Below are 9688 nucleotides of genomic sequence, written 5' to 3' on the forward strand. Positions count from 1 at the left end.
GACTAATCATACTCCTTACCATGTCCTTAAGAGTCCGGTTTCGTCGTTCTGCAACTCCATTCATGTTGGGTTTTCCCAGCATTGTGTATTGCGGAACAATTCCACACTCATTGAGGAAAAGAGATAAGGGCCCTGGACGTTGTTCCCCTGATCCATCATATCGACCATAATATTCACCACCACGATCGGATTTAAGATCTTTTATTTTCTTTCCATGTTGATGTTCGACTTCAGCTTTGAATGACTTGAACACGTCCAAAGATTGAGATTTCTCATGAACCAAATACAAGTATCCATACCTCGAGTAATCATCTATGAACGTAATAAAATACCATTGTCCATTCCAAGAACCTGTAGATAAAGGACCATGTATATCGATATGAATTAGTTCTAAGACATCCTTAGCTCTTTCAGTATGGAAATTCCTCTTCTTTGTTTGCTTACCCTTAATACATTGAATGCATACTTGAAAATTCGACAAATCAAGGGATTTAAGAATACCTTCCAATATAAGCCTCTGAATTATTTGTTTAGATATATGTCCTAATCGGTTATCCCATAAAGTAGCGGAATTCTTATTTAATTTTTGTTTTGTACCATGTGACTCTATTTGCATTATTTTGTTATAAGAACATTTAATATCAAGCATATAAAGATTATCATTCAAAGAACTGTAACCAACAACATTTGAATCATACGAGAGGCTAAATTTATTATATTCAAATGAACAAGTATAACCTGATTTGTCCAAAATAGAAATAGAAATTAAATTCCATCTAATAGACGGTGCAACAAAAGTCTCAATCAAATCCAAATGAAAACCGGTCTTTAATAATAATCTAAACGTCCATATAGCCTCTACTGCAACTTTATTCACCTCTCCCACATAGATGAATCTTTCAACATCATTTGGCGGACGACTCCACAGACAACCCTGCATGGACATACTAATGTGAGTAGTAGCACTAGAATCTACCCACCAAGTATCCTTAAGCACAGAAACTAAATTAATTTTAGAACAAACAAAAGTGAGAAAATTATCCTTCTTTTCACGCCATGCAGCATACTTAGAACACTCCTTCTTCATGTGCCCAACCTTTTTGCAAAAGAAGCAAGTGATCTCCTTAGGTTGTTCCTTTGCCTTCTTATTTTGATAAAAAATTCCCGCATGTTTCTTCCTTTGATTTAAAGAACTGGTAGCCAAGTAAGTACTTTCAATCTTATCTTTTTTTAGCCTCTCTTACTCCTGCACATAGTGAGACATGAGCTCATTGAGAGACTAGTTATCCTTCTGAGTATTGTAACTCACTTTGAATTGCCCAAACTATGTCGGGAGAGATATCAAAACTAAGTGCACAATCAAATCTTTAGGAAGTTCTAACTTCAATGCCTTGAGTTTTGATATGAGATTGGACATCTCCATGATGTACTCCCTTATGTTCCATTTGACTTTATAGACCATTGAAATGAGTTTGGATAAGGTACTACTTGTCTCAGCCTTATCATTTTTAGAAAATAATTGTTCCACAGTTTCAAGGAACTTCTTGGCACTTTCACCCTCACCAATTGAGTCCCTAATCATTTCAGGTATGGATCTTTTGATCATCATGAGACACATTTGGTTAGATCGGTCCCATTTTTCTATTTTAGTTTCATTTGGATTCTCAGTAGTGGCGGTGGGACACTCCTCTCTCAAAGATAATTATAAATCCATGCATCCAAGAACAATCTCCGCAGATTCTTTCCGAGACTTAAAGTTCATCCCACTCAGCATAGGGATAGAGTTGATTTGAGCAACAAAATTTGGAGCGGTAGCAGTGGCAACTGGATTCGTTGAAAAGAATAATAAACATGCAATAACATTAGTAGGCATGCTAAATAACCATATAGACATGCACAATATTCTTTATATTCAAATTTAATAAGACTTAGACAAGATACCAAAAAACACCATCAATTCCCAATCTTTGATTGCAAGAATTAACTATAACTGATACTCTCATGTAATGATCAAACATTAGTAATAAGTCATGTCAGATAATTGATGCATTTGACATCAATCATTAGCCACATGTATAAACTTGATAATTACTACATATTTACCATCACAGGTATGCAAATTTTCGGTCAAACAGTATCTCCCTTTTGGCCGACCATAACAGTTTGCATGAAAAATTTCACACTACATCTTTTGTAATTTTAATTGTATCAATTAAAATAACAAATGTTACTTTTGCAACTTGTTGTTTCAACTAATCCAATCAAAGTCACTAGACATTTTTAATTTAATAAATTAAATGGAAAGGTCTTTAAAATTCATACAAACATTACCCGCAAATGTAATGTTAAAAATTGTATGTTTACCCAATTGTGTTTATATCATGTACATACCTGTATACCAAACCGATTGTACTCGAAGGGTGTTAAAAAAAATCAAATTAAATTAACACTCATAGAAATAAATTTCTTAATAAAATAAAATTAACATTTAAATTTTTTCATAGTTAAAATAATAAAGTTGGATCCACAAAATAATTTAAAAATTTGATATAGGTAAGCATCAAATAATTAAACAAAAAAATGAAGTATTTACTAAATAGGTGTGAATTTGCAGCTTTTAAAAATATACTGTTATAAAATCCTTGTAATATATGAACATAAAACAAAATTATTTACTATTATGGCAATAGTTGCTTTACGTGGCACAAAATCCAAATCCAAATTCAACATACAATAGCATCACGCGACACTGTTACGGTGATAGTGCAGTACGAAAAAATTGCAGAATCATATTATATATTTGGGCAATGTTGTGGTAATCTTACAATACAAAACAATATGGATAATCAAAGAATTAAATTACATATATGCTATGACACTTTTACCATATCTGTATTAGAGCAACTTTATGGGAGTCCAATACTATTCTTATTTTAATTGGATTAATTTCATTCAGAAAATTATAATTCCAACAATTTTAATTCAAGCTTAAAAAAAACCATTTAATCGACTCTGATACCAATTGTTAGAATTAATTCAATTCAATACACATGCACAACATATTATGACATATATTTTATGCGGAATCAAAATAGACATACAAGCATTGAAGCATGTATAAAATTACATGATCGATAAATTGATTATAGAATACCTGGATCCATTGAGAAAATTGTCTTTGACGGTAATCCTAAAAAAACAGAAGTTGATGGCTTTTGTGGTTCTTCCTCAACCGATACATCTTATGCTTCGAATTCTCTTCAGATGGGGAGAAGAGATAATTTGCTTATGTACGGTATATTGGAGACCATAGCCTATATATAGTATGATGACCAATTAGGATTCCCATTATTCCCAAATGAGTCATCCTGACATCCACTCATATGAGTCCATACCCAATTATTTAATTAATTAAATAATTTCTAAATAAAATCTAATCAGTCTTTTAACTCTATTTGATCATTTAATTATTTAAGGCACTTAATTGATAAAATAGTTAATATAATTTATATATATATATATATATATATATATATATATATATATATATATATATATATATATATATATATATATATATATATACTCATATAATAATCATTGGAATATTAAAATAATATATATAAAACTATTTCAACACTAGTAAGTTAGCGTATTTTTTATTTTTGTCCCTGTATATTTTTTTGAAAAAAAATTCTGACAACTTGTCCGTCATCCACTTCAAATGCAAATTCTTTGTTTTGTTGACTTTTTCATGATGAGTTGACCACCTGGATGGGTGACGACCGTCATGACACCAGAGGAGGTTGTTTTGTTGACTTTTTCATCGATTTCTACACAAGTGTTACTATCAATCCACTTGCACTTAAATAAATGCACTTTAAAAGCAACATGGATTTATCTTTAACCATAACCCCACTATCTACAGGATTGCAATTGAATTTAGCACCAAAATCTCCTCAATGACCCCAAAGTACGCTCTAGATGCTAATATAAGATTGCTATTATTGGAACTAGAAAAGTACATGGATTTAGCTTCAACCATAACCCCACTATTATGGATGGTGTTATGATTATCCTTTGATTTTTTATGGAATGAATATTTAGTAACGTCGTATGCACTCCAGTAATTACATTAAACTTAGGCATATGTGACAACCATTTAATTATATCGGATGCGCTACTACATTTAGAAACACTTTCATTAAACCAATTTATGAAAGTTTCGTTATGCTCTGTCAACAACCATATTTCGTTCATTCAGGGGTATTTTTCCTTTACAAGACTTATGTGAGCTGTCAAGTAAGGTTGAACTTCACTAAAGTTATTCAATATATACCAATGTGCTTGAAGAACTACTTCTTGGTCAAATGTCTTAACATTTAAACCTTGAATACCTCTACCATCAAACATCCATCATGACAAGACTTAAGAATTCCCATAGAGTACGCTTTTGACAAATAGTTTGTATAAAACTCAATAGCTTTTTCAGTGATGTACTTTTCTACGACCGAAGCTTCCTGATGGCGATGATTCTTCATATACCCTTTAAAAATCTTCATGTAACTCTCTACCAGATACATCTACCGTAAATAAACTAGACCATAAATTCTAATCTCTCTTACTAGATGAACAACTAAGTGAACCATAATGTCAAAGAATGATGGAGGGAAAAACATCTCTAATCGGAACAAGATAATTGCATCTTCATGTTCCAAGTCGTCTAAATTTCTAGGATCAATAACTTTACTACATATAGCATTGAAGGATAATCACAACCTGGTTATAGTTAACCTTACATTTCTTGGTAAAATGTCACGAATAGCCACTGGTAGAAGTTGTTGCATCATGATATGACAATCATGATATTTTAAGCCAACTAACTTGAGATCATTCATTCACACAAGTTTCTTCACATTTGATGAGTACCGTTTAGGAACTTTGATACCTTGCATACATTCGCAAAAACTTTTTTTCTTTTTTAGACAGAGTGTGACATCGGGAACTCCTTCAAGTTTTCAAACTCTTTCCTAAATAATATGCAATCATTACAACATGCATATATTTTGACATAGTCCAAACCCATTGGACACAATATCTTTGTCGCCTCATTACTACGGTTCGACAATGTGTTACCTTCGGAAAGCATTTCTTTCAACAACTCAAGCAATTCAGTGAAACTTTTATCCGTCCACCCACATTTTTCCTTAAGATTAAATAGTCTTAAAACAACTGACATTATTATAAAACTTTTACATCCTGAATACAATGAATCTTCCATGTCTCTTTGCAAAATATCTAATACACTAGCTTTCTTGAAAGCATCTACTCCAATATCACAAATCATGTCTTCTAGAGTATCATTCATATATTCATTATATTCAAATGTATGTGACAGAGGACTCTTTTTTATCACTTTACCATGCCATATCCATTTCATGTAATTTTAACTAATTCCATCACAACCACAGTGATAGAATATAACATCTCTTGGATGTTTTTTCATATTAAAGCACTTTTTACAAGGACACCAAAAAAATCTCATTATTTTTAGGATGATTTTTTTCACTGAAATCAAGAAATTGTATCACTCCATTCTCATATTCTTCACTTTATCTATTGGATTTCATCCAACTACGATCCATAATCACAAAAAGCTTCTGAAAATAAAATAAAAATAGTATACAACCAACAAAATAGTAAACAACAAGATAGTCTCAAAACAACAACAACAACAACAATGATGACGACGTAAACAACAACAACACCAGTAATGGAGAACCTGTACATACCGGAAATGTGATGAGAGACTTGTAAAGAGAAGTGCTAGTTTGAGCTTCCTTCCTCCTTGGAGAAGAATGGTGTTCTTTCATTCGATATGGCTCAAAAAGCCAATGAGCTGGACTTATCATTAACTCTGAGGGAATAAAAAATTTAAAGAGTATTTATATCGGTTTTACTAAAAACTAAGGTAACATATCTGAAGTAAAATCTATAAAAATATCTTGAAGGAACTTGGCATATGAAGTCATTTGAGGTATTGCCTCAGAAATGTGGAGCATTTTCAAGAGCTCTACAAACTATTTAAATTAGCCTTCGGTCCTAGAATTAGCAAGTTTTTGAGGGTAAGGAACGAGTGACTAATGCGGAGGAGGGGGTACATAAGGTTGTTCCTTATTAACTACCTCATTTGCTTTGGATTGCGATCTATTATCAACTACTGGTTCTCTCTTAGGGCCTTTGTCAGTCACTTTCTCAGGGTCCTTCTCTACACTCTTTCCTACAGTCTGGTCTCTAACTCAGTTTTCAATGGGCCCGTCTAAATTTGTACCACTTCGCGGTGTTATGGTGTTTAGCATGTCCCTTGGGATTATGTTGTGGTTGTCCAAGAAATATTCCAGCAGGGGAAGCAATGGCCACTTGTTGCTGGGCTACTTATGAGATCTAAGTCTCAAGCATTTTGTTATGAGTGGCCAATCATCTACCTTATTTGCTAACTGCTTAATCAACTCATTTGTATGAACATTCTGGTTCATGAACTCTTTATTCTGCTGAGTCTGAGACATGATGAAATTGTCCATCATTAGTTCCAAATTATACTTTTTGGGTGTAAGAGGAGCAACAAGGGCTCCTTTATGATTTTGGAAACCAGGCTAGGTGTAAACAAAGTATTATTATTCTTGTAGGAGAAATTTGGATGATTTCTTCATCAAGGATTATACGTGTTGGAATAAGGATTCACTTGTGCAAAATTAACCTAGTTAGGGGTAGGCTCGAATAATAACTGACACTCAGCAGTGACATGTCCTTGGACTCCACAGATTTCACAATTGGACGTCACAACAACTACAGTAGTTCCAAGGGTAATGTTCAAGTTATCGATCTTTTGAGTGAGAGCACTACTTTAGCATTCATGTTATAAAATGCCCACCTCATACATACTACCTTTAGGATGTGACTTTTCAATAGGAGCATGCTCGCATATCCATTGATAGTGGTTATGGGCCATAAACTCTATGAGTTGGTAAGCTTCTTGGAAGGGATTGTCCATTAAAGATACTTATGTCGCAACATCAACTGTCATCCTTGTATTATAGAGAAGACTGTTGTAAAAAGTGTGGATTATCAACCACTTTTCTAAACCATGATGTAGGTAGAGCCTCATCATGTCCTTATATCTCTCTCAGGCCTCAAAAAAGGATTCACCGTCGGTTTGTCTAAAACACGTTATCTAGTTTCTTAACACCTCCTTCTTGCTTAGCAGAAAATATGTAGCTAAGAACTCCTTTTTAAGCTCATTTTGTGTAGTGATAGAATTCGACGATATGGACTGCAGACAAGCTCAGGCTCTGTCGCTTAGGGAAAAAGGGAAAAGGAACAATCTAATGGCTTTTGTATTGACACCATTACTTTTCAACATGTTAGCATATTATACAAACACAAAAATATGAAAATTAGGGTCCTCCATTGGGCTACTAGAGAACTAGTTCGGTTGCACGATTTGTAGCAGATATGGTTTTAGCTCAAAGTTGTTAGCTTGGATCGTCGGGTTAATAATACTCAAGTTTGGATCGTCCTGAGATGGGACGACAAAGTCCTTAAGAGGAAGATTATCATTGTTCGCATCCATTGAAATATCAAACTCGGTGTGAAGTTGTTCTAAACGATGTTTAATGTGAAGAAAATGCTTGATTTCTTCTATCAGTTACTCTAATTCGTCCCCGGAGTTGCAGGTACTTTGAATACAACCTAGAAAAGAAAAAAAATGGGCCTTAGTTTATACGGTGCAACAAAGGAGTTACGATATTGATAAAATTGGTCCCCGACAACGGCACCAAAAACTTGATAGATCCAGAAGTGCACGATAATATCGATTGTAGTATAAAAAATGTTGATCCCAGAGAGACCAATGCCAATTACCATTATATGTTATCACTTTTTGTATCTAAGGCGAGGGGAAAATATTTTGTTTGCTAAAAAGGTAAAAATAAGATGTTTTTGGAATTAATAAGAACAAGAGACCGGAGTGTGATTCACATGTACCAATCGTACCCGTTAAGTCTTGTTTTATAATTATAATAGAAAAATATTTTCTAGCGCAAAATAATTAAATTAAATGTGCCTCCCTCTTTCGCGTATAAGACACAGAATTTCGACTCTATACTATATTCAACCCTTTCGCTAGTGAGCATTATGAAACACCCTAAACCCCAAAAATTATATAAAAAGATTTAATCGACAATTTAAGGTATCATCAAAGATCAACACCAAAAACTCAAAAACACATGTAACACCGGAGACCGAAGAGGGTGGCTAATGGATGTAACACTCAAGGCTGGAGACCGGTTGTAACACCGGAGGCCGAAGAGGGCGGATAATGGATGTAACACTCGAGGCCGAAGAGGGAGAAGAGTGGTTGTAACACCCGAGGCCAAAGAGGGCGTGGACTAGCCGCCCTAATTCACATCAGAATGAGAGGAATCCTAAGAATGTGCAGGTATGTGACTATGTGGCTGAAGGAAGTCTTATAAGGATTGATTGGTACTACCTATACCAACAAGATGCATCTTCTTTTCAGTGGTCTAACAAATAAGAACTCCATAGTTAAGCGTGCTTGACTTGGAGTAGTATATGGATGGGTGACCTTCTGGTAAGTTTTCTAGAAAGTGTGTGAGTGAGGAAAAACATGCTGAAAAGAATCATGTTGGTTTTGGGTTCAGTTGGTAATCCTAAAAGTAGTTTGGGGCGTTACGAATTGTATCAGAGCAGACCTCTCCCAGTACAATGTGGTTTAGGGACGATCCAAACAGAAGCTAGTGGGCATGTTACACCCGAGGCCGAAGAGGATGGAGAGTGGATGTAACACTCGAGGCCGAAAAGGGCGGAGAGTGGTCCCGAAATTCAAATTAGAACGAGAGAGAGATCTTAAGGCTATTCAGGGATGGGAATGCATGGTTGAAGGAAGATTTATAAGGATTCATTGGTATTACGTATACCAATAAGATGCATCTTCTTTTCCATAGCCTAACAAATAAGAACTCCGTAGTTAAGGAGGTTTGACATGGAGTAGTATTTGGATAAGTGACATTCTTGGAAGTTTCCTAGAAAGCGTGTGACTGAGGATAAAGCATGCTGAAAAGACTCGTGTTGGTTTGTGAGGTCATTTGATAATCCTGAAAGCAGTCTGCTTCGGAATCCTTTTTGGAAATTATTTAATTTTTACTTGAATTTTTTTGTATAAATTGTAATCTAAATGTTTTGTTTGCTTTCGCGTACCCGAAATCGTATTTTAAATTCACAAACACTCGCTTTCGCGTATCCATTTATCAGTTTAAAATGAATTTTTGAAATTTTGTCATTTCTAAATTAATTGAAAAACGCTTTCGCTGTATTTTAAAATCAATTTCTGAATTTTCTACAGAACAATACAGTTTCTTCTCTTTCGAGGAGAAACTGGTATCGCATTATTTCAGCTTTCACTATAAAGATTTCTCGTCAAAACAAGAAAATTCAGACTTCAAAATAATTCCTATTATATTTTTAAATTTTACAACTCAATAGAGCACTGTCGGTACGACAATCGTCACATTCCCGACTCGACAGATTTAGTCGGACATGTAAAAAATGTAAAGCATACAGTATTTAACTTTCATATTCATTCTTGCAAAAATAATGATAAACAACTGTA

General features: G+C 34.1%; 1 non-coding gene across 1 annotated transcript; it reads left to right on the forward strand.

The window, feature by feature from the left end:
* The first annotated feature begins 7139 nt into the window (after positions 1–7139).
* Positions 7140–7246, forward strand: LOC127077817 (small nucleolar RNA R71). The gene has a single exon (XR_007787588.1). It is a non-coding gene; the product is annotated as a small nucleolar RNA R71 (small nucleolar RNA).
* Positions 7247–9688: the final 2442 nt, after the last annotated feature.

Source organism: Lathyrus oleraceus, chromosome 4 (genome assembly GCF_024323335.1).
Source record: "Lathyrus oleraceus cultivar Zhongwan6 chromosome 4, CAAS_Psat_ZW6_1.0, whole genome shotgun sequence".
Lineage (NCBI taxonomy): Eukaryota > Viridiplantae > Streptophyta > Magnoliopsida > Fabales > Fabaceae > Lathyrus > Lathyrus oleraceus.